General features: G+C 36.7%; 1 long non-coding RNA gene across 1 annotated transcript; it reads left to right on the top strand.

Moving 5' to 3' along the window:
* Nucleotides 1–2,912: 2,912 nt before the first annotated feature.
* On the top strand, nucleotides 2,913–4,714 carry LOC126876749 (uncharacterized). The gene is made up of 6 exons (XR_007694482.1): nucleotides 2,913–3,014; nucleotides 3,227–3,322; nucleotides 3,399–3,677; nucleotides 3,753–4,021; nucleotides 4,105–4,201; nucleotides 4,364–4,714. It is a non-coding gene; the product is annotated as an uncharacterized LOC126876749 (long non-coding RNA).
* Nucleotides 4,715–23,227: the final 18,513 nt, after the last annotated feature.

Here is a 23,227-nt window from a genome sequence, read left to right as displayed (position 1 = left end):
ATTAAACAGCACATCAATGTACATTTCAATTAGACTAAATAATAATGCTATGATTTTATCGGTAGTAACTTTACTTATTAACTTGAATTATTTCTTTCTTTTACTTCATGTTAGGAAGAGTATCTTTTTGCTTGAAATAAAAAATTGATATAGGAGTAATAATATGGATAGAGATCAAAAACTGTTAGGGCAGAAATTACACGTTTGAACTTTATAGTTCAGTATAGTTCAAATAGAAATTATATAGAATTATTTAATAATTTGTATTCCACTGGAATAAAAATTTAATTTCTGTCTTTATCAAATCTCTGTTTCAGAGTATTTGTACGTATGTACTTATCGTCTGCTGTATGATCGAATTTCGAATAGGTAATAATCGTTGTTACTCGTTATGTGAGAAAAAATTATGTATATTCACAACTATGACTATTGCATTTTAGGCGCTTGGCCATGAATCGCTGCATTAGGTTTTCGTAATCCCCGAAACCCAGACAAACCACTATGGAAGTGCGGAGGTTCCCTGATATCGGCTAGGCATGTTTTGACCGCAGCACATTGTGCACATATGGATGGAATAGAAAACATACACAATCATAATATTGCCATTCTTAGATTGGTGGAGGAGGTGCCATTTTCGAGTAAGTCCTCAAATATATATATATATATATATATATATATATATATATATATATATATATATATATATATATATATATATATATATATATATGCTATTGAGTATTACTGAAGTATCATATCCTGAAATTTCTTACTGTACACATATATTGTGTCATAAAGCGTGTATAATTCTTTCTCATACTTTTGGTCATTAGTTTCCTGCATTTTCATTTATTTTTTTATTTTTCAGGGTACGTATATCCCATTTGTACGAAAGAGCCCCTACGAAAGAGCAACTTCGTCGGCTATAACCCCCTTGTTGCTGGATCGGGAGCATTAAGATATAGTAAGTGATATCAATTTTATAATAAAATTAAATAGTTCCAGTCTTAAATATCTTTCTTATTTTCTTCGTAGGACGACCACGACGTAATGCATTAATGGAAGTACAAATGCCAGTGATTAAGAACGCCGAATGCAAAATAGCTTATTCCAAATTTCCTAATGCACCTGATATCACTGATGGTATAATATGCGCCGAACATGCTCAGGGTGGAGAGGATTCTTGTACGGTAATTAAGTTACAGAGTTACTACAAACTATACGGTATCTGAAGACACGTCGATTCGAATTAACATCAAATCGACGTCTTAAACATTAAAAATAATAGATAAACACAATTTAATAGTTTTGCCCACTTCTCACACCTCGTTATGGTATTTAATCTAATTTCCTCTAATCTTAGTTTTGCTCAAAATACATATAACATGTACGTTATAAATTGGAGTATTTCAATACACAAATCAATAGAAGATTATTACTGTATATAAGTATAATTTCAATACAATTCGATCGATATATTTCAGTATCTTTGATTAAAAATTTAACGATCCTTTCAGGCTGACCGCGGCGGATCACTGCTGATACAACATGAATTAACCTCGTATTTAATAGGTATTGTGTCTTATGCTTATAAGTGCGGCACAGCTGGGTATCCCAGCGTTTACACTAGGGTCACATCGTACCTTGACTTCATTCTCCAAGCGATGCAATAATATGATATTACTGTTCCATAAATATCATTGTGTAAAAAACGTAAAGTTGGATTTTCTTATTGTGGAGATAAGAAACAGCTCAAATTTACATTGTTTTGTACGTTACAAATTATAGGCTTAAAATGTACGAAATGTAACTTTGAAACGACACTAATTTTTTACGCACGATAAACCTCCACAACTTAGGTATGTAAAGATGATAAACGTATATTAATTCTATTAATTTGGTAATAATAAACCAACTTTCTGAGAAGTTCTGTAAATTTCGTTTCTTTTGTATCAAGAGAATAATGGAATATTCCACTTAGATCGTATACTTCTTGTATGTACGTACAAAATTTTCCGGCTAATCTAAAACACTTCATAAGATAGAGAGCTTCTGGAAATTCGGACACAGAGAGTGCATAAAATACAAGATAAGTCTCGTGTCTTTCAAAATTATTTTTTATTCGCTAAAAACGTCCTGTGTACTCATGCAATCACATGCAACCTCGAAACTTCACTTATTTTTTATCACTTTCCAATTCAATACACAGTTTCTGCATTTTTGACTATATGTAAGAGAAATTTCCATTCAGCCAAAGGTGTACTTACAGATTATAGATTCCTATACGACTCTCAGTAAAAATTTATCCGCACTCCAGATAGTTAAAACTTCTGTCGACCGTATTGATCCATCTGCACTCTTCGTATGACGTCAATATCTGTTCAGTGCTGCTGCGCAGGTTTCTTTGTGTTACGTCAATTCGTTTGTGACCGTTGCGCGAGTAATGGCGCTTTGCAATGGTGATTTGCAGGAAAACAGTGCAGGATGCTGTGATTCGTTTCTTGTGGTCGGAGGTTATGTTTGATGCCTATATTTATCAAAGATTTAATGCACATTATGGAGAAAGTGTTTTGTCACGAAGTGTGTTTGAATGGGCACAAAAGTTCAAAGAAGATCGCACAAGTGTTATGAAAAAACAGCTGGACGCCCGTCCACATCCACGATGACAACATTGAACGTGCTCATGAACTTATGCTCTATGGAATAGACGAGTGACAGTGGATAATGTGGCAAATCATTTGCAAATCAGCCACGGCTCTGCTTATGCAATAGTACACGACAGATTTGGATTTTAAAAAGTTTGTGCGAGATGGATGCCGAAAAAGCTGATGAAAAGGTGAAGACGACGATGCATTCGTGGTTCGCAGCTCAGCCCAAAACATTTTTTAATGAGAAAATATAAAGGTCCTTCGGCAAATGGACAAAGTGTATACAGAAATCGAGTGATTATGTCAAAAAATGATGTATGTCTTTTTTGACAATTGCTTAAAATAAATTCTACACCGACAGAGCGGGTAACTTTTTACTCACCCTCGTAAGACACTTAAATTTCCAATCTATTATGATGAATAAAAGAGCTTATACTATTAAATCTAATTGTATTTTGTTGCATGAGAGTACACGTGTATGTGATGTACATTACCTTTATATCCCCTTGAACGCTTCAATATTGCGCATATATACTATATTTTGTACAGCTTCTATAAAATTTCGTATGTTTGTTTAGGCTGTTAATCTAGAGGCTGGAGTACAAAGAAGTGGCACAATGATGTGGGCTGATGACATTTATAATTATCAAGGAATCACCCCTACATTCGCTCAGGTATATATCGTTGACTATAATGTATTTAACATATATGATTGTTAGAATATTAATAATTAATTTTTAATTCTATCAGAATTTTAATGAAACTGTCCCTTGGGAAGGAAGAACTGATACCTTGATATCACGGTTTGTACATCCTATATATACGACAAATTTTAGAACATTATATAACGAAGAACCAGATCGTCGTGGCCATGTGATGTGAATAAAAGGACTTGAATTTGATGATATTTTTATAATGTTAGATAACATAACTAAGTATCTTCACAGTAAGATAGGATGACATGGTTTACATGATCTTAATGTTGTTCACTCGAGTGATGATATTATAAGGAAAAGTGTAATATCACAGGTAGGATGATTCATAATTTAGAACTACTAACTCATGTATGTATTAAAAATTAAAGAAATATATTAAATTTTATAGGATATTTATGTTTAGTAACCAGTAATTCAGAGATTGGTATTCATGGTTACTATAACGAGGCTGTAGAAACGCACCCTTTCTTCTTTGCAAATGGTCCTGTATTTATGTCTAAGCCGAAACTGGAACCTCTGAATAATTTAGATTTATTCTTGTTATTTTCTAAAATACTTATCTACAGTATACCATAAGGAATGATACCGTATCGCACCTAATCAAGTGCCTTAAGAAACATCAACAGGATATCACAGTAATCCCTTATCGACTGATATGTAAGTAAAAGTTATCTGTCATTGTTATACACAATTATGTGTTAGTGTTATACACAGTTATTTATCATTTTCTATTAATTCAGTTGTAGCCACTACAATATCTATGACACTGGTAGTAATTATAAGAACAATAATGATGTTCTATAAGAGGAAATGATGATTAGGAACAAAAACTTACAGGTAAGTCAAAGTATATGTTATTTGCCATTTGAAAAGAAAGTTACTAACTTGGAATTTTTTGATAAATAATAATTGTGCAAAATATATTGGATTTCAAATTTGTCAAAAATTGAAATTTAAGAAGCATTGTAATAATATAACATTAATATTTTGATTTTTCAGGAGATATCATGCGGTGGATGGATAATATGTAAAAAATATTAAGCAGTATATGAATTTTCATATTGCGTAGAGATAACAAAATGAATTTTAAAAAATGTCGACATGGTAATAAGAAATAGCATCATGACAAAGAATATATAAACACAGTTTCATTTTTTATAAATAAAAATTTGTTGTTCCAGATTTTGAAATATAGTGAAACGTTTAATTAGTATCTTAATATCTTTAAATAATTATTATTTTAGAATCAATTGTAATTGTATCATACGTACTTTTGAATTCGTGCAAGAACATATGTTATTTTGAAGTAGTTATTATTAGGAAATTGTTAGACGCGAACAGTATGCGAAAAGTTAGTATGTAGTGTAATAATTATCAATCAAAGCACAAGAATTAAATTCTTTAGGAAAAAATTTCCGGAATTTCTTATTTACATGATTATAAAGAAATCCATAACAAAAAGGAGCTGCTTTCTAATACTTCTCTTCCTTGTAATGCCTACGTTAACAATAACGAGGTTCGACTTTTTGTTTTTAGAGGGATACTGGAAAATTTGAAAGTACAGTACCATTGGGAAGAAAATCACGATATTGAAAACGATATTTGCAAGTAAATTTCCAAAAAATCTGTTTTCAAATTTTCGCTTTCTATTTCACATTAAAAGAAAGGGAGGGCTGCCTTCTTTTTCTGCAAGACAAAACAAACATTCTGAATCTCGTATCAATGAATGATGTCAATAAGTTATTTTTCTTTTCAGATTGAACAATATTCCAGATTTATTCATAATTTCATACTATGCGAAGAATAGACTTTCATAGGTATATAAAGGAAATATTAAGTATAGGAAAACTCTTTTTCGTTGTAGGTGACATATGCTTCACGGTTGAACACATGTATTTTTGAACACATATAAATGAAAAAGTACTCTTATGGAGAAAAAGAATTGATACCTTCGATTGACATTAGATAATGTATATAAACTTATGAACAATCACTATCACTATCAGTTTGTATTTTAGGTGCACACGCAGATTTGTTGGAGTTCTTATAAAATGTACTTCCTGTACGAACGTTTTATTCTTCCAAATTTTACGATACTATGTCTCATATGATAACTATATGGATTAAACGTAATATAAATGATCCGAAAATAGACTCGAACGACATTAATTGTCTTTCTATTTATACCAATATCGAAAATACAAGTAAAGCTGGAGCAATAGTATGCAAGAATGGACTATTTATTATTTTAAACCAAATCATAGCATATTCAGAATGCACAGTATTATCATGAAACGACGAGTTTTATGTTAATTCCGACCGATTACAATACCTTTCTTTCGTTTACAAGGAACGACGAGACTGGCAGTTGCGTGATTTCCAATGCAAAAGCCGCGATATCTGCACGATAACCTAACCTCAACCGATTTTGTTGTACTATTCTTACGTGGACTTCGTTTGTACCACTTTCGTAACAAAAATAGAATACGTAGAACACAGCATTCCGTTATGCGATATTGTCGATTCCTAACATCCGAAAAATCAGAGATAATTTTTTCCCTACAGTTGTACATTTGTGTGAAAAATTACGAACGTAAAGTTGTTTGGTGCATGCACAGTCCTCCCCTCCGCTGCATTTGCGTGGACATGCTAGAAAGATTCACTTTTCCACGGTGAAACTGTATGTATTATAATTTCATTTTTACAAAGGTCGAACATCCTACTATGCATAAATTTAATATTAATATAAGCAGGTTTCGTGTTAAGTATTACATCTGACGTATAAGCACACGTGTGTACGAGCCTTGGTTTTAAATGTCTTATAGTAGACACCGAAAAGATTATTCAGTTGGATATCTGACTCAACATCAATATTTTACTAGGAGATAACATGTTAAGAACACGTTGGTGGATGGCATGGGAGATGATGAATGAAGACATACTTCTGTGAGATACATAAAATAGTAGTCAGAACGTATTTTGGCGCTTGGGGACAGCAACAGCTTTTTTTTTGTTTTTATTTATTTGTTGAAATTACAATCAATTCTCGCGTTGAGAATTTTCAGTAATTTTTCCGGCGTGGCGCAGTGACATGGCTGTTTATTTACAATAAGTTAATACTTATTATAGATAGGTATAATTTATAAGTATTATAAGTAAGTGCATATGCTTAATTTGGATAATTAAATGAATCTAACGTTTAGGTCTAGCGAGTAGTGCCTCTTCAGCCTGCGAATCTGGTCCGTCGTATCGAGTAGTCCAGTGATTAGGGGGTTTCGGTGTTTCTTGACTCTTTTGCTATATCTGTCGCTATATTTTGCTATTTCCTCTTTGACTGTAGGTATCTTGAGGTCGCGATGGATGGTTTCGTTGGTAACATACCAAGGTGCGTCTATTAAGGCTCTTAGCGCTTTCGATTGGAATCGTTGTAGTATTTCGATGTTGGAGTTACTTGGACAGCAACAGCTGGTGATACTGTCATACACCTCCATTTATAAACTTTCGAAAATCGATGTGACCTTCAAACTTTAGTGTATTCTGTTTCACAGCACAAAATGTTTCCGAAACGTAAGTTTATTGTTACAATAAACTTGACTAGTGGCTCTGAAATACTATCCTTGAAAAAACAATGGGGAAATTGGAGCAAAAAAAAAGAAGGAAATAAACAAAGACCTTGTTGGTTCGTAAAAATAAAATATGCTACAGGAAAAATTTTTTCCAACGGATTGAGATGCGACAAGCTTTAAAAGCTATGACGCGAATCGAGCGTTTGTCTACAAGAGCGCATTTTCGGTGGATATATATGTCGGAATGACATTGGGGATAGGGTTGTCGGTGTTTGAGGAGTCTTCATTGAAGGTAGCTATCGTTGCGGTGTAACGAAGATACGATTTATTGACACAGGTATGAATAACACAGGTTTTGACAATCTACCACGGCGGTGAGACGTCCGCGACACTAGTGACAGTGGTCTCCGGTTCAATAACGAATCCGCGGCCAACGGGATGACAGATGGGCGTTCTCGCTGAATCTAAGTCTGACTCGTAAAAATAATTGCTGAGCGTAAAGACGTTACTCTTTGGTCGACGGGAGCGCGTAAAAGAATGCCCGTCCCGTCCCGACGATGTCACAGAGGAAAACTATAATGGGGTGTGTCTAAGGACACGAGATCATCGGATTCGTCGAGGAAAGCCTTCGTTTAGGAAGTAAGGGAAATTGACGTTGCTGCTAATTGGTCAATCTCCATATCGGTGGTTAGAAAAAGATGTTAGCCGCCCTCGAGGGAAAGTTGCTAGTGGGAGACGCCGCTCGTTGAAAAATATGTCTCCCCTATCTTCCCGTAGTTGGGACAAAGACTGTTTGTCTGTTTGAAGGACTTTAGTTAACTAAACCTTAAGATTTATAACGGGCCCTCCAGCTAGCCGAACATGTACTGCGGAGACGCATCGACATCTGGCAATCATCTTACTCGAAGAATAGGGTCTGCGTGTGGCGAGCCACGGGACAGAAACCGTTGGAATGTTTACTGTCGCGTGTCGCCACGAATATTTCTTTTAAGGAGAGCTATAGAATTACTCCATACCTTTGTTAGGCAAAGCGTTTATCCCTTGACCGCGGCTACGTTGGGCGACAGACTGTCACCTCGAGCCAAAGCTCACCGTCACTAATCTAGAACAATTACAATCGGATTGAATAACTACAATTGTTCAATTACAGCTATAGTAGACTCTAGGTTAGAATGTTGCGGGATTATCTAAAATTCCAAAGGCTCCGGTGTTCTTTCATCTCCGACATATAATTATATAATGACTCATTGAAAACCAGCTTTCATTTTTTGTTGATAGTATGGTAAGAAAATGTGAAGTTCGAACGCTTGTAACGATTGCCTGAGTTGCGTCATCCTTGGTTTTAGGAAAAGATAGGGAAGTCACTGAAGGGTGTCGCGGCTTCGATGTCTTTCGTAGCTGCGACGCGGAGGCCTCTCGGTTGTTCTTTGAACAATCGTCAACGTGGACGAACGTCAAAGCGAAACCACGCGAATTCGGCATTTCCGATAATACGGAACTCTGTAAACGCGACTGCGTTGAATTCGTTCGATTAATTCCTAGCAGTATCTATAAACAGTGAACTTAAGGCCCCATACACAACTGCATACGCTAGGTTGTAAGAAATAATAGCTATATAAGTATGTAGCGGCGCATGAGTTAGAGAACGATGCAAATCGAGAGCGACTCATATTATTGTTTTGCCTCGTGACACTTACACAGTCTTGACGTACATGTAACGTCAACAAATATCTCCAACAGACTCAGGAAACCTGAACAGCCTTGCACACGACACCGACTCCCAAAACAAAGGAATATGAATTCGGCACATAGGCATAAGATAAACGAACATCTAGAAGGGCTGTGTCTTGATCGAGTCTTTCAGTCTTTCGGTAACGGTCAAATCGCACACTTGTAATCCTATTATAAAATAAAGGTACCTCGAACTCTGGTTCAAGAACCCAACATTTTTTTATTATTATTTTCCCATTATTTTTACGTGACATTTTGGCGATCCTGCCAGGATCCATTCGCTTCAGTGTAAACGAAGTTACGATTTCGGTCTACGGACATTATTGAAGATCGAAGGATTCGAACTACTTGTGTTATGAACTTTGCTGTCAATAATTTACCACGGTGGACCAAATTAACGGGGCCACTGTCAGCATAGAACAAATCAACAGAACGAGTTTGACACTCAAACGCATTTGAACGCGCCACAGAGGAAAACACCGCAAGGGAACCTCATTCTACGAACTTACGTATCAAGGTGAGAAAAGTCGGAATTCTTTTAAACAATATAGAACGCGAAAAGTTAGTTTCTCTAGTAACTCTAGCGAAGAGACAATATGAACAAGAAAGACACAAAAGCCGAGACAAGTTTACCCTCTACAAGTGGAGTTCAAAATAAAACGGGAACACTCGATTCCTCTACCAGAGCAATTTTAGACTTAATACAGAGACAGAACGAAGAATTTCGACAACAATTTAACGAAATAAAGAATGCTTTAAAATTAGCGAACGAAGAAAATAGAAAACGCGCTAACGAAATGGAAATATTAAGTAGAAACCTCTCTCGTGTTAAACTACCACAAATAAACGTAAAATCAACTGAATTCGGTTCTATGATGACTGACGATGACGATAATATATCAGTATTAAAACACGATACTAATCCACCTCCACCTATGCCACAAAAGCCACCAACATATGTCCAACCATCCAATTCAACAGCTGGAAACTCTGGAAATCTAAAAGCTGTTTAGTATCTCCGATACTAAACGGAGAAAACGATATAAGTGTAGAAGATTTTATTCGTGAAATAAAAGAAATGAGAATGATGTGTAGCGAACAAACGTTATTATTAAAAATGATCAAAATAGAGAAAATTGTAGGAAAAGCCGCAATGACAATCCGCAATATCCATATTAACGAATTCGAAACTCTGTACGAAGGATTAAGACGTAACGTAGCTACTCAAGCATCAGTAAGAGAACACCAAGATCAGTTAAGAGTGATAAAGCAAGGAATAACCGAAAGCGTGCAAAATTATAACATTAGATTTCGACGTGTTTTCAACAAACTTCAATACAGCATTACCAATGAATATAAAGACGAACTAACTCGATGAGCGATGAACGATCGACTATACATGGTTTCTGTGATTGACTATGTAAGAGGCCTTCGTTCAGAAATAGGACACGTGCTATTGGCTAATCCCCCCCCCCCCAAACATCATCGATGCAGAAAAAAAGGCAATGGACGTGGAAAAATACTTTCGCGAAGACAACGCTCGCAGACGGATGACACGACAAACAACCACTCCACCATCTTATCGTAACCAGACGTCTCGTCCAGTAGGTAACCGCTTCACGATTACAAGTAACATGAATAACAAAACTCCACCCACACAAAACATTCTACCAAGAATGAATAATTTTACAAAGCTTGAAAATCGACCATTAAACGAAAGGCCACAAACGAAATGTTTCAAATGCGATCGATTGGGACACCTTGCCAATCAATGCCAAAATTTTCGAATACCGCCTCAAACAAAAGCCCCTCCAGGAATAAACCACATTCAAGAACAATCAGAATTAACAATGCTACCTCAGGAAGATTATCCACAATACGACTACAATTACCAGGACGACGAGGATTGCGATTTTTCGTTGACTCGGGAGCAGGAATCAACTTGCTTAAACGAGGATGCTACCCAGGAAGGACAATAATACCAGACACATAGAAATTCTCCATGGAACATTCCAAATACGAATCCAATTCCAAAATTAAACTAAATTTATTCAACAAAGAGATAGAATTTTCCTTAGTAGATGATAATTTCCCTATCATAGAAGACGGCATATTAGGCTTACCCGGTTTAAATCAATATCGATTCGAACTCTCCAATAAAACATTAAAATTAGATAATAATACTCTTCTGCTGCAGCAAGAACCACCCCTCGCATCGGGAGAAATCGTTCAAAAAATTGTATACTTCGACGGAAAGCCAACGCCAGTATGCTTTATCAATGGTGGTAAGTTTTCAGTCCAAATTTCTAACATTATTGAAAATATAAACACTGTAGATCAAATCTAAAAATTCAAATCTTTGATTCGACTATCGCACATAGAAAAACCTCTTAGAGAACCTATGTAGTATTTTCGTCTGTACCTACTTAAATTATATTTATCTTATTTTCCTTTAAGCATTCGTGAACGTAGTGGTAATGAACTTCAATGTGTTTAGAATTTTTTGTGAAATTTCCGTACTTTGCTATACTTATCACTCCAGAGTTATCGTCATAAATTTTTACAGGGTTATTGTCTAGATTTACATTGAAGACCTTCATAATTTCTCTAATAGACATTAATTCACTCACCGCTTCCGATAGAGCTACATACTCTGCATACGTCCAGGCTTTTGTCACACACCTTTGTTTTTTAGATTTCCAACCGATTACATTTCCATACAATTTAATTACATATCCAGAAGTAGATTTTCTATCTAAATGATCTCCTGCCCAATCAGCGTCCACATAACAATCTATCGTTTCACACTTTTCATTCCTTTTCTAATGTAACCTTAAATCTTTAATATTAAATATTTCAATATTTCGGTACAAATATTTCAATATTCGCAAAGCATATTTAAAATGTGTCTCGCTACAACAATCTTGAAATCTACTTAAGATAATTCACACTATAACTTATATTGGGTCTGGTATTTGTACTAATATACAGCAATGCGCCAATTAAATTCTTGTATCCAATGTCATTTCTATTTATCTCAGCGTTTTCAATTTTTAAATTTGTTTCCGTTGGTGTACAGTACAATTTGCTGTTTTGTAATTTATATTTGTTCGCTAATGATTCAATGTATTTCGTTTGGCTTAGTTTCATTTCATTTTTTATATAATCATACTCTATATTTATTCCAAAATATTCTTTTACTTCACTTAAATCTTTCATTTTAAATTTATCAGGTAATAGCTTCTTTACATTTTGTATCCTTTTTTTGTTTTTACTACAGATTAACAAATCGTCTACATATATTAGCAAATAAACAACATTTTCCCCCTCTCCATGAGTATATAGGCACAACTCTATGTTATTCTTCTTAAAATCCAATGTCGTCACATACCTATCAAAACACTCATACCAATCCCTCGGACTTTCTTTTAACCCATAAAGCGCTTTCGATAATTTACAAACTCTATTCGTTCCGTCCGCATATCCCTTTGGTTGATTTACATATACCTCCGAGGTTACTTCACCATTTAAAAAGGCAGTTTCTACATCCATTTGCTCAATTATTACTCCATTTTGACAACAATATGATAGCAATATCTTAAAGGTCTGATTACTCGCCACTGGAGAATATATGTCATCGGCTACGTTTCTTTGTTGAAATCCCCTTACCACTAATCTAGCCTTATACCTGTCCTCTGATTTTTTCGTGTAAACCCATTTTACATCTAATACTTCTTTGCCTTTTACCCTTTCTACCAATTTCCAAGTTTTATTCTTATAGAGACATTCTATTTCCTTATCCATAGCCTGTTTCCAAACTTCACTATTTTCACAACAAATCGCCTCCTCAAATGTGCAAAAGATATCTACTCTACAATAATTTGCGTGAATCTCACTACTGTTTTCCTTTTCTGGATACCTTACTGGAGTTTTCTTATTACGTGTAGATCTCCTAGGAATCTTTACGCTTTCAGAACTATTATCATTTTCATCTTCTCTACTTTCTAACTCTTCCTTATTCATGCTGTCCAATAAATAATTATCTTTACTATCATCGCTAACTGCATCGAATGAATTCTCCTCAAAACCGATACATTTTTTGTCTGTTTCTACGACCTCTACATGTCGCTACTGTTATTTTTACACCTAATAGGACTCTCTAACCTACTTCACTATATCCTAACAGAATTCCCATATCTGCCTTCTTATCCCATTTGGAAACTCTTTTTTGTTCTGGCCTTCTTACAAAAACTTTACTTCCATATAGATGTAGATTTTTAACACTTGGTTTTCTCCCGAAGAATATTTCAAAAGGTGTCTTTCTTTCTATAGTATTCGCTAATATTCGATTTTTCAAGTATGCCGCTGTACAAACTATTTCCGGCCAGTACCTTTTATGTACTTTCGCTTCCGCTAACAAGCAACGCGCCATGTCCATCACTGTTCTATTATACCTTTCCGCTGTCCCGTTTAATTCATGTACGTATGTTGGGCAATTATTTATTCTTATACCTTTATCCCTAGCAAATTTATAAATTCGATTATTTAAATATTCTTTACCATTATCGCATCTTAATATTTTTAACCTCTTGCCCGTTAAATTTTCGGCTTCATTTACGAACTGTACGAAAGAATCAAAGACCTCATCTTTTGATTTTATACAATAGATCCTAGCTATTTTACTATAATCATCGATAAATGAAATGAAATATTTTTCTCCATTGAATCCGGTAGTCTTAAAGGGACCACATACGTCCGTATGAATAATTTCCATTATTTCCCTAGCCTTAGTTCGATTATTTTTGAAAGGTAAGTTATGCATTTTGCTTTCTATACACACCCTACATTTCAAAAGTTCCTTTTCAAATTCATTCGGTATGCCAGTCACTAGCTGCTCTTTACCCAAAATCTCTAAATATTTAAAATTTACGTGTCCTAGCATCCTATGCCATCTTTCCTTTTTACTCATACCACTACGTTCGGCGCTGTTTACTAAGTGCTTCTTCCCTTTCAATATACTTTTTATTCTATATGTCCCATTCTCTTTGAACTGAGCTGTAAGTATATTATCCTCATCTATTACTTTCGCAATATTTCCTTTGGAAATAACCGTATTCTTATCGTCTGCTGGTTTACCTAAACTAATCAAATTTGCGGACATTTCTTTCGCGTAAAATACTTTCCTCATATTTATTTTATTTTGTTTTCCGAATGCTTCAAAATAACTTATAACATTCCCAACTTTTGTCGCTTTTATCGGTCTATTATCGCCTAAATATATATTTACCGGTTCTTTTAGGTCGATAGATTTATCGAAATAATTTATATTATTAATTATGTGATCGGTACAACCGCTATCTAATAGCCACACTATTTCGTTCTTACTTATTTCATTCGTCTCACTGCTGTTTGCTGCGTGCGCCGTTGCTGTCCATATGCCTGCTCTTGAGTTTCCATGCTCGCCCGTGCCGGTTCTTGATTGATGATGAAAGTTTCCACGTCCTCTGCTCGTATTGCCTTTGTTCTCTCTTCCTCTGTTTCGACCAGGTGTTGGCCCATGCCAATAGCCGTTACTGCTTCCCGCTTGGACGCCATTTTGACACTCTCTCGCAAAGTGTCCTAATCTTCCACATCTGAAGCATCCTTCCTTTTTTGCAGAAAAGGCGTTGGTTTGCCTTTCTCCTCGATTGGATTTATTTTTCTTCTCTGCTATCTCTATTTTATTTTTTACATACGCTACCGTTTGATCCTCTTCTTTCAATGCGTCTATTATGTCCGCTATGTAGCTGTATTCTTCGGGTAACGTATTCAGCATGTAATTCAGCTTTTCCCTCTCACTTACTTGTGCGTCCGCACTTTTTAATTCATTTATTAATTTTTCGAAATCGTTAAAGAATGATGCTGAATCACTGTAGTTCTCCAGTCTTATGTTTTCCAATCTCCTTCTGCATACGATCTGCAGTGCCGTCGACTCTTTCAAGTACATTTCATCGAACCTTTTTATTATATCATACGCCGTTTTTCCTTCCCTAACATACTCCAATTGTCTGTTCGATATTGCACTATAAATTATATTTATCGCCTTCAAATCCTTTTTGTCCCAGTCTTCATCGTCTCTTTCGTTCTTCATTCTAGTTGTAACAACCTCGCATTCCTTATATTTGAGAAACATCGTGATTCTTTGCTTCCACATTCCATAATCCTCACCATCGAATATAGGTATCATGATTTCCGATCTCTCCATTTTAATTGATTCTTCTTTTTTTTTCTTTTCTTACTCAAGCGTTCCTACGTGCTCGAAGTATATTTTTTTTCTCTGAAAGTTTTTTTTTCTTTACTGAAAACTCACTCGCAAGATCGTAACCACGCACTAAATATCTTGCAAAACTAGTAACCACGCTCTGCTACCATGTTAAGGAAATTCGAGGATTTGGGAATACAAATAATTGACTATATTTCCCACACAACAGTTATACATCTATATTACTCTCTGAAGAACGTCTTGCACGCACGCTGGTCGCCAACCGACTATCCTAGATTCTTCTAACATCTGGCAACAGTCTTTTGTCTCCACTAAGACCTTGACGCCCTCTAACCCTTACACACACACTCTCATGTACAGTGTAAATGTATCACTTCCCTAACAAATAAGTATGTTATTTCGTTACCACTTATCTCGTTCATCTCGCTGCTGTGTGCTGCGTGCGCTGTTGCCATCCATATGCCTGCTCCTGAGTTGCCATATTCGCTCGTGCCGGCTGCTGATTGACGATGGAAGTTTCCACGCCCCCTGTTCGTATTGCCTTTGTTTCCTCTTCCTCTGCTGCGACCACGTGTTGACCCACGCCGATAACTGTTACTGCTTCCCGCTTGGACGCCATTTTGACACTCTCATGCAAAATATCCCACTCTTCCACATTTGAAGCATCCTTCCTTTTTTGCAGCAAAGGCATTAGTTTTCATTTCTCCTCGATTAGACTTATCTTTCTTTTCCGCTATTTCTATTTTATTCTTCACGCACGCTACCGTTTGTTTCTCTTCTTTCACTGCATCTATTATATCCGCTATGTAGCTATACTCTTCGGGTAACGTATTGTTTTCGCACGTTCGCTGGGAGACGCGATCTCGAAGAAGCGCGCCAACGGGAGTCATAAATTCCCGTTACGATTTGCTAATCGACGCCGCGAATCGCTCGATCCCTTATTTCGTTTAGGATAATAAGGGTAGTTAAATGAAGGATAACGCTGTTGCTAACAGGTTATTATATATTTTCACAAACCAACAACTTCGGTGTAACACAAAATGAATATTTGTTATGAGATGACTACGAATGAGTGCGACCTGAGTCTCTAGACGGATTATCGCGTATACTGATGGATTTGTCGACTCATTGTATTCGAATTGCTGACCGCTTGACGAGATGCTTGATTGAGACTGACTGATCTTCGGGTGTAAACCCGGTCGAAGGATGTTGACTGTTCGAAGGATGTAAAGTCAGTGATGTTCGGAGACGATGCTGTGGCGGAGGAAAGCTAAGGATGGGTGTGTCTAGCGCACGGGACCATCGGATTTGTTGGTGACGATTTTGACTAAGGGAGTGAGGGAAATAGTCTTCGTTGTTAATTGGTTAAACGAAGGGTCTTAACCGCCCTCGAGAGAAAGTGGTTCGTGGGAGGAAAGTTGCATCATACGTGAGAAAAACCAACTTTCCCTTGTCAAGCCGTAGTAGACAAAGGTCTTTAGAAATGCTTTGGAAACAGACGTTTGTTCAGTTTGAAGGACCTCGACTAGGAAATTCCTAAGATTTATGGAAGATACTTGAGACTATTGAGGGTACGTAGTGAGTATCCGAAGACATCTGGTTGCCATCTTGCCCGCGGTGTGTGGCCTGGGCTAGGTAGAGTTACGCGACGTAACACGTATTTATCATGTAATTCAGCTTTTCCCTCTCACTCACTTTTGCGCCTGCACCTTTTAATTCATTTATTAATTTTTCAAGATCGCTAAAAAACGATGCTGAATCACTGTATTTATCAAGACTTATCTTCTCCAATCTCCTTCTGCACACGATCTAGTGCCGTCGATTCTTTCAAGTACACTTCGTCGAACTTTTTCATTATTTCATACGCTGTTTTTTCTTCCCTAATATATTCTAATTGTCTATTTGAGAAGGCACTGTAAATTATATTTATCGCCTTCAGATCCTTTTTATCCCAGTCTGGATTGTCTGTTTCAGTCTTCACTCTAGTTATAACAATATCACATTCTTTATATCTCAGAAACATTGTTATTCTTTTCTTCCACATACCGTAACCCTCGCCATCGAATATCGATAGCATAATTTCCGATCTCTCCATTTTAATTGATTTCCTATTCTTTACTCAAGCGTTCCTACGTGCTTGAAGTATTTTTTCTTTTATTTTATATTCTTTGAACGTTTCTTCCCTTACTAAACTCGCAAGACTAAAAACCACGCACTAAATAGCTTGCAAAACTAGTAACCACGCTCTGCTACCATGTTAAGGTATAGAGAGGATTCGAAAATACAAATAGTTTACTTTATTTCGCACACAACAGCTATACATATATATATTACACTCTGAAGACTTCGATAACCTTCTTGCACGCACGCTTGTTGTCAACCACCTCCTCTAGATTCTCCTAACAGCCTCCAATCGTCTTTTGTCTCTACTGAGACCTGGACGCCCTCTGACGCTTACACACACATTCACGTGTACAGTGTAAATGTATCATCTACGTAACAAGATCATCAACGTAAAATCCTACCGTCCTCCCGAACATCATAAAACCGAAATAAATAAACAGATGACTGAAATGTTAAACAAAGAGATTATAGAACCCTCCGACTCTCCCTATAACTCTCCTGTCTGGGTCGTTCCAAAGAAAATCGACGCATCAGGGAAACAAAAGTGGCGAGTAGTGATTGACTTTAGGAAGTTAAACGAACTAACAGACCAAGACGCGTATCCACTACCTGACATTAACGATATACTATCACAGCTAGGAAATAAGAAATATTTCTCCTCTTTAGACTTATCCTCAGGGTTCCATCAAATACCCATGGACGAGAATTCAAAGAAATACACTACATTTAGCACACCATAAGAACACTTCCACTATAATAGAATGCCATTCGGGCTCAAGAACGCACCTGCTACCTTTCAAAGAATGATGGATACCACGTTAAGAGGTTTGATTAACAATCATTGTTTCGTTTATCTCGATGATATCATTATATTCGGGCAATCGATGGAAGAACATACTAAAAACTTAGTCATTATATTCCAAAGACTCGGGAAAGTAGGTCTAAGAATACAACCAGATAAATGTGAATTCTTAAAGCCCGAATTAGAATATCTAGGACATGTAGTGACAGCAGATGGAGTAAAACCTAACCCTAAAAAGATAGAAGCAGTAAAGAATTTCAAACTACCAAAAAATCCTACAGATGTAAAATCATTCCTTGGGCTAGCTGGATACTATAGAAAATTTATTAGAAACTTCTCTAAAATTGCCAAACCTCAATCTATTTTTAAAGAAGGACATTTAGTATTAATTCATAACGATCATAAAGAACACAAGATAGATACTGAATGGCCAGGGCCATACACCATTGAAAAAGTGAAAAACCCCTTATTATGAAATAATAGTAAATCACTCGATTAGGAAAATACATGGTAACCGTATTAAACCTTACTTTCCAGGACGATCTTCACCTTCTTCATAGTTAGCTAAGCTAAACGTTATACCCCTTAATGGTAGTTCTATATATCAAGAAAAATTAGCTCATGCATACTTATATAGCGAATCCGTAAACGTAATTATAGGTTTAGACATTAAGGATATATATGCAAAACTCAGCGAAATTAAAAGATTTAGACTAATGTTAACAGAACATTTTAAAAGTGAATGCCCGTATTCCAATGAAATGATTACACGCGCTCGCAAAAGAAATTTAGACAATGTAATCATGCATATTAAATTTATGACACACACTTGTTACCGAAGAGGCTCATTGAATTTTGTTGGATCCATTTCTAGAAGTCTATTTGTAACTCTGGATAACGATAATTTAGAATTAATGAATAAAAATATAGATAAATTTTTTGATGAAAACAATAACTTAAAAACCAATATAACTTACAAAACAAATTTCAAAACTATAGCTTTACCCTTAACTGACAGTCTAGAAGAAATCCTAACAAAAATTGAAAACGCTCCAAAAATCATTAATAATGTATAATCGTATAGAATGCACCTCAATCAAATTTCCAACGAAGTAAACTCTCTTAATTATGAACATAGAATTAGAAGTCTTAAGAAATAGGAACTAAGTGTCTTATAAATTATTAGTTATATTGATCTAGCATTACTAGGAACATATGTATATTTAACAAAATAGGATTATTCGATATTATAAGCAAATGCCTACCTTCCAAATTATGTATTCGCGTATTATGTTGTAAAACCAAAGAAAAAAAAAGACACAGGTATAAGCAATATCTCTAGACCAATAGAGCGCACCTTTAAACACATATTCCACACCTGAAATACAACCATTACGAGAATTACCTGAAGACACCAATTCAGTCATCCTCGAAGCAAGGCATGTAAGATTCCAAAAGGGCATACAAAAGGAGGCACTACACCGAAAATAAGAGTCTGGAGGACCAGCCGCACTCTAACACTGGGGGAATGTAACGTCAACAAATATGTCCAACCGACTCAGGAAACCTGAACCGCCTTGCACACGACACCGACTCCCAAAATAAAGGATTATGAATTCGGCACGTAGGCATAAGATAAACGAACATCTAGAAGGGCTGGTTCTTGATCGAGGCTTCAGTCTTTCGGTAACAGTTTAATCGCACACTTGTAATCCTATTATAGAATAGAGGTATCTCGAACTCTGGTTCAAGAACCCAACATTTTTTTATTATTATTTTCCCATTACTTTTACGTGACAAGCAAAGCGTAACGATAAACAAACTCCGGGCAAAACAATGTTGCCGCTGCGTGCAATCGTCAACCGAGGTTGAATTTAAAGTTTTCGATACTCCCCCGAGTATAAATAAAAGAACACGATCGTTAAGACAGTTAGTATCGAACATTCTTATAGCGAATTAATATCGAACGAACGTAAGCATTACCTTGTATACACATATCGAGCAACACTAAGCGAACGACGACTAATTCTGTACTGCAAATAATTTTAAATACATTTGACTACACTAAGTATCAACTCGTCTGGTCATTAATCAACAACGCGTTTAATCGTCCTCCACATACATGTTGTATAAGCTACTATGTGTATATTTATTTATGTTTCCCATAGTACAGACGTATTCCTTATTTTATTGTAGCTGTGTAATTTCAGTAGTCTTGCATAAAGGACATCTGTTTTGTTGCAATTGTATCAGCTATTAATTGTAATACTTGAAGCGTTTGTATCTAATCGTCATGCATCTGTGGTGGCACTCGACCATGGAACTTTCCAACGGCTTCGCGACACAAAGCGCTATACCTTCAAAGCGTAAGGCCGACACGCCTAATGTACCATTGATATCCCTACAGTTCTTTCGCCGAATATTCGGAAGAATGCATACGCGGCAACCGTTGCGGACATCTAATAAACGCGTGCGTAGTGGAGATATCGAGGGGCAACAAAGAAAAGAATCCATTTGGTTTCGAATCAAAGATTCATTCTGCCCCGAGCTGCGGAGTGCGAAAGGTTAAGCGTCATAGCGAAGCAAACACAATTAGAGATACGTGATTATTGACTCTTGATAGTTAATCGTTAATCGTTAATCGTTGTTCATCGTTAATCGTTAATTGTTTTTGATCGTTCATCGTTAATCGTTAATTGTTGTTGACAGTTAATCGTTAGTCGTTAATTGTTGATCATAAATTGTTGACTGTTGATTGTTAATAATTTAATTAACTTTTTTGTTGAACATCAAGAGTATTTCTTGTGGGCACCTTCACCCACTATCCACCTCACATCGTTATTCTACATACGGAAGGCAAGATTGATATCAAGTTCGAAGGACAGACCGCAGAAGTCTGGTCTCTGCTATTACCACGAGACCTTTCGAGACCGCGCAAGGAAGTGCCGGGCCCCTTGCAACTGGACCCAGTGAAACGAGACCAGCCGTCCGTAAACGCGGCATGTGGCGATGGCTTTAGTATCCCATCGCATTTTCGTGACGGACAGGGCACCAAGGATCTCTTTTCTTGTGAACACCGGTGTCAATATAAACGTATACTCGTGCAACAAACTACGCGGATCCGCGAACAAAGATACGTACGAGCTGTTCGCGGCGAATCGAGTGGTCGAAGCAAACCGAAAACGCCTTTCGCGAGTCAAAACGCATCGTCTCTGACGCCACAATGTTAGTGTCACGACCGGCATACTTCAAATCCGATGGACTGACGATGGAGATAAAGATGTGGCGGCACTCGGCGACAATCGGCGGCAATATCGCTGAAGTGTCTAATGAACCATCAACATCCCAACGGTCCTTCCGCCGAAGGTTCTAGAAGAAAGAGCACGTGGCAACGGTCGCGGACGCCTAGCAAATGCAAATGCATGGTGGGGATGTTGAGGGATGACAAAAGAAAGTAATCGGATTCGATCGAAAGTCAAATCATAAGAGCTTCAGTCTTGGAAAGTCACGCCTAGAGTTTGGAAGTGGATTGTAAAGTGAATTGTTGTTAGAAAAAAAATAAAGTTTCTTTTTTTTATTTACACCTCAAATTTCTTTTTTTATTTTGTTATTTTACGTGACATTAGCGCATTCGGTATCGGCAACAGCGCGTGAACGACAAATGGCAGCCGCTAGGATTCGTTACAAAATCTTTGTCTCCCGTGCGATTAATTCTGTATTTAGAATAATTTTAAATATATTTGACAATATCAAGTATCAACTCGTCACGTCATTATTTAAATCATCCACCACAAATCCAAAAACAGAATAAGGAAAACAGAGAAACGAACAAATAGAAAATTAAGTTGCTAACATGTTTTTCTATAATAATATTTTAACATCAATATTGTAATACGCAATGTGTTACGCCGCCTAAAACATCTGCACGCCAGCCCGCGCGACCGGACAACAACCGACCTGCGTAACGTCACTTCGACCCTCAATAAACCTAAGGACCCACCATAACTTTCACTTCCCTGTATTGTTTCGCCATGTGTCTTCAATCCGTTTGTCTTGAAGAATTTCTAAAGCTTAAAAATATTCTCGAAACACAGTCGGTTTTTAGAGAGGTCCTTGGGTTTATTAGTCGCACTTAAAACACGGAGAAAGCGGGTATGCACCCATTAGGAAAATCCGAATAGCCCTGTAATAAAACAAGCTAGGTTTTTCTCACGCACACAGTCATCTATCCACCACGATGGTAGGAGACTCGATACTCATCCCTTCGAGCAGTAGTGCAGGTCATGACCAATCGACACCGCGCTTCGTGGCCCTCACTTTTTCTAACGAAAGTGGGAACAACGAATCCGCGTTCTTTAGGCACAGGGGCACACCCACACCGAACTTTTCTTCCGTATTAGAAAAAGAGCGACAGACAGTCTAAAAACTAACGCCTAACGCGGCAGTCTACACATAGCGCGAGAGTCGCATACTTCACGCAAATCTTTTGTCGGTTCTCGGTGTTGTCGAACACACATCTTCTCTCCTAAATATATTATAGTGCTAAGTCCATTAATACATTAATTTCCATTATAAGAGCCCTGCTCTAGCGTACATATCTATCGCATCTTCATGCGACAAGTTGTTAACTATTTATTTCTCTACGTCAGTGTAATCTAAGTGTTGGAAATATATAATTTATAATTCTGTGAATCACAGTGTTATACAAACTCAATCACCCCTATTATCTCAACGGAAATCAGGGGATCGATCAATTCGTGGTGTCGATTGTTATAATCGTAACGGGGATTTACGACCCCCGTTGACGTCTCTCCTCGCGATTACGTCTCCCCGCAATTGGTCGAAATTTACACAATGTGAAAATGAAAAAATTGGAAGCAACCGAACTACGGATGAAACTAAATCACTTCGCTGCTTGTAAAGATAACTTTTAGTGTTATAAACATAAGTCAAGTAGCAAAGAGCATAAATTGAATTTACCCAAACTCTTCTTGAAATCTGACAAAATGATTCTTTATTTTGTCAAAAAAATCTTTACGTATTTTCCATTCCCATTCGTCGCTTTTTTCAGTGGCGTGTTTATCGCTACGTCGAAACTCCGTCGGGTAGCAGTTAATTTCATTTAAAGTAGAAAACTATTCAGAAACGTGTATACGTTACACAGCAACAAACCAGTCGCCCTGTTATTACCTCGTTCTCAACAGTTCAAATTTCAGGGACAACCGACTACTTAGTATCGACCCAGTACGTCATATTTACTCGCCAAAAGAATTGTAAACGAAAATTGTAACCAGACGTGCCGTTAGTAACTACCATTTTTCGCGAAACTTCTTTTTCATTTGGCGGAAATTTAAACAAACCCCGAAACACCGTGGCGT

The sequence above is a fragment of the Bombus huntii genome, unplaced genomic scaffold (assembly GCF_024542735.1).
Source record: "Bombus huntii isolate Logan2020A unplaced genomic scaffold, iyBomHunt1.1 ctg00000092.1, whole genome shotgun sequence".
Lineage (NCBI taxonomy): Eukaryota > Metazoa > Arthropoda > Insecta > Hymenoptera > Apidae > Bombus > Bombus huntii.
This window is presented reverse-complemented; position numbering and strand designations above follow the sequence as displayed.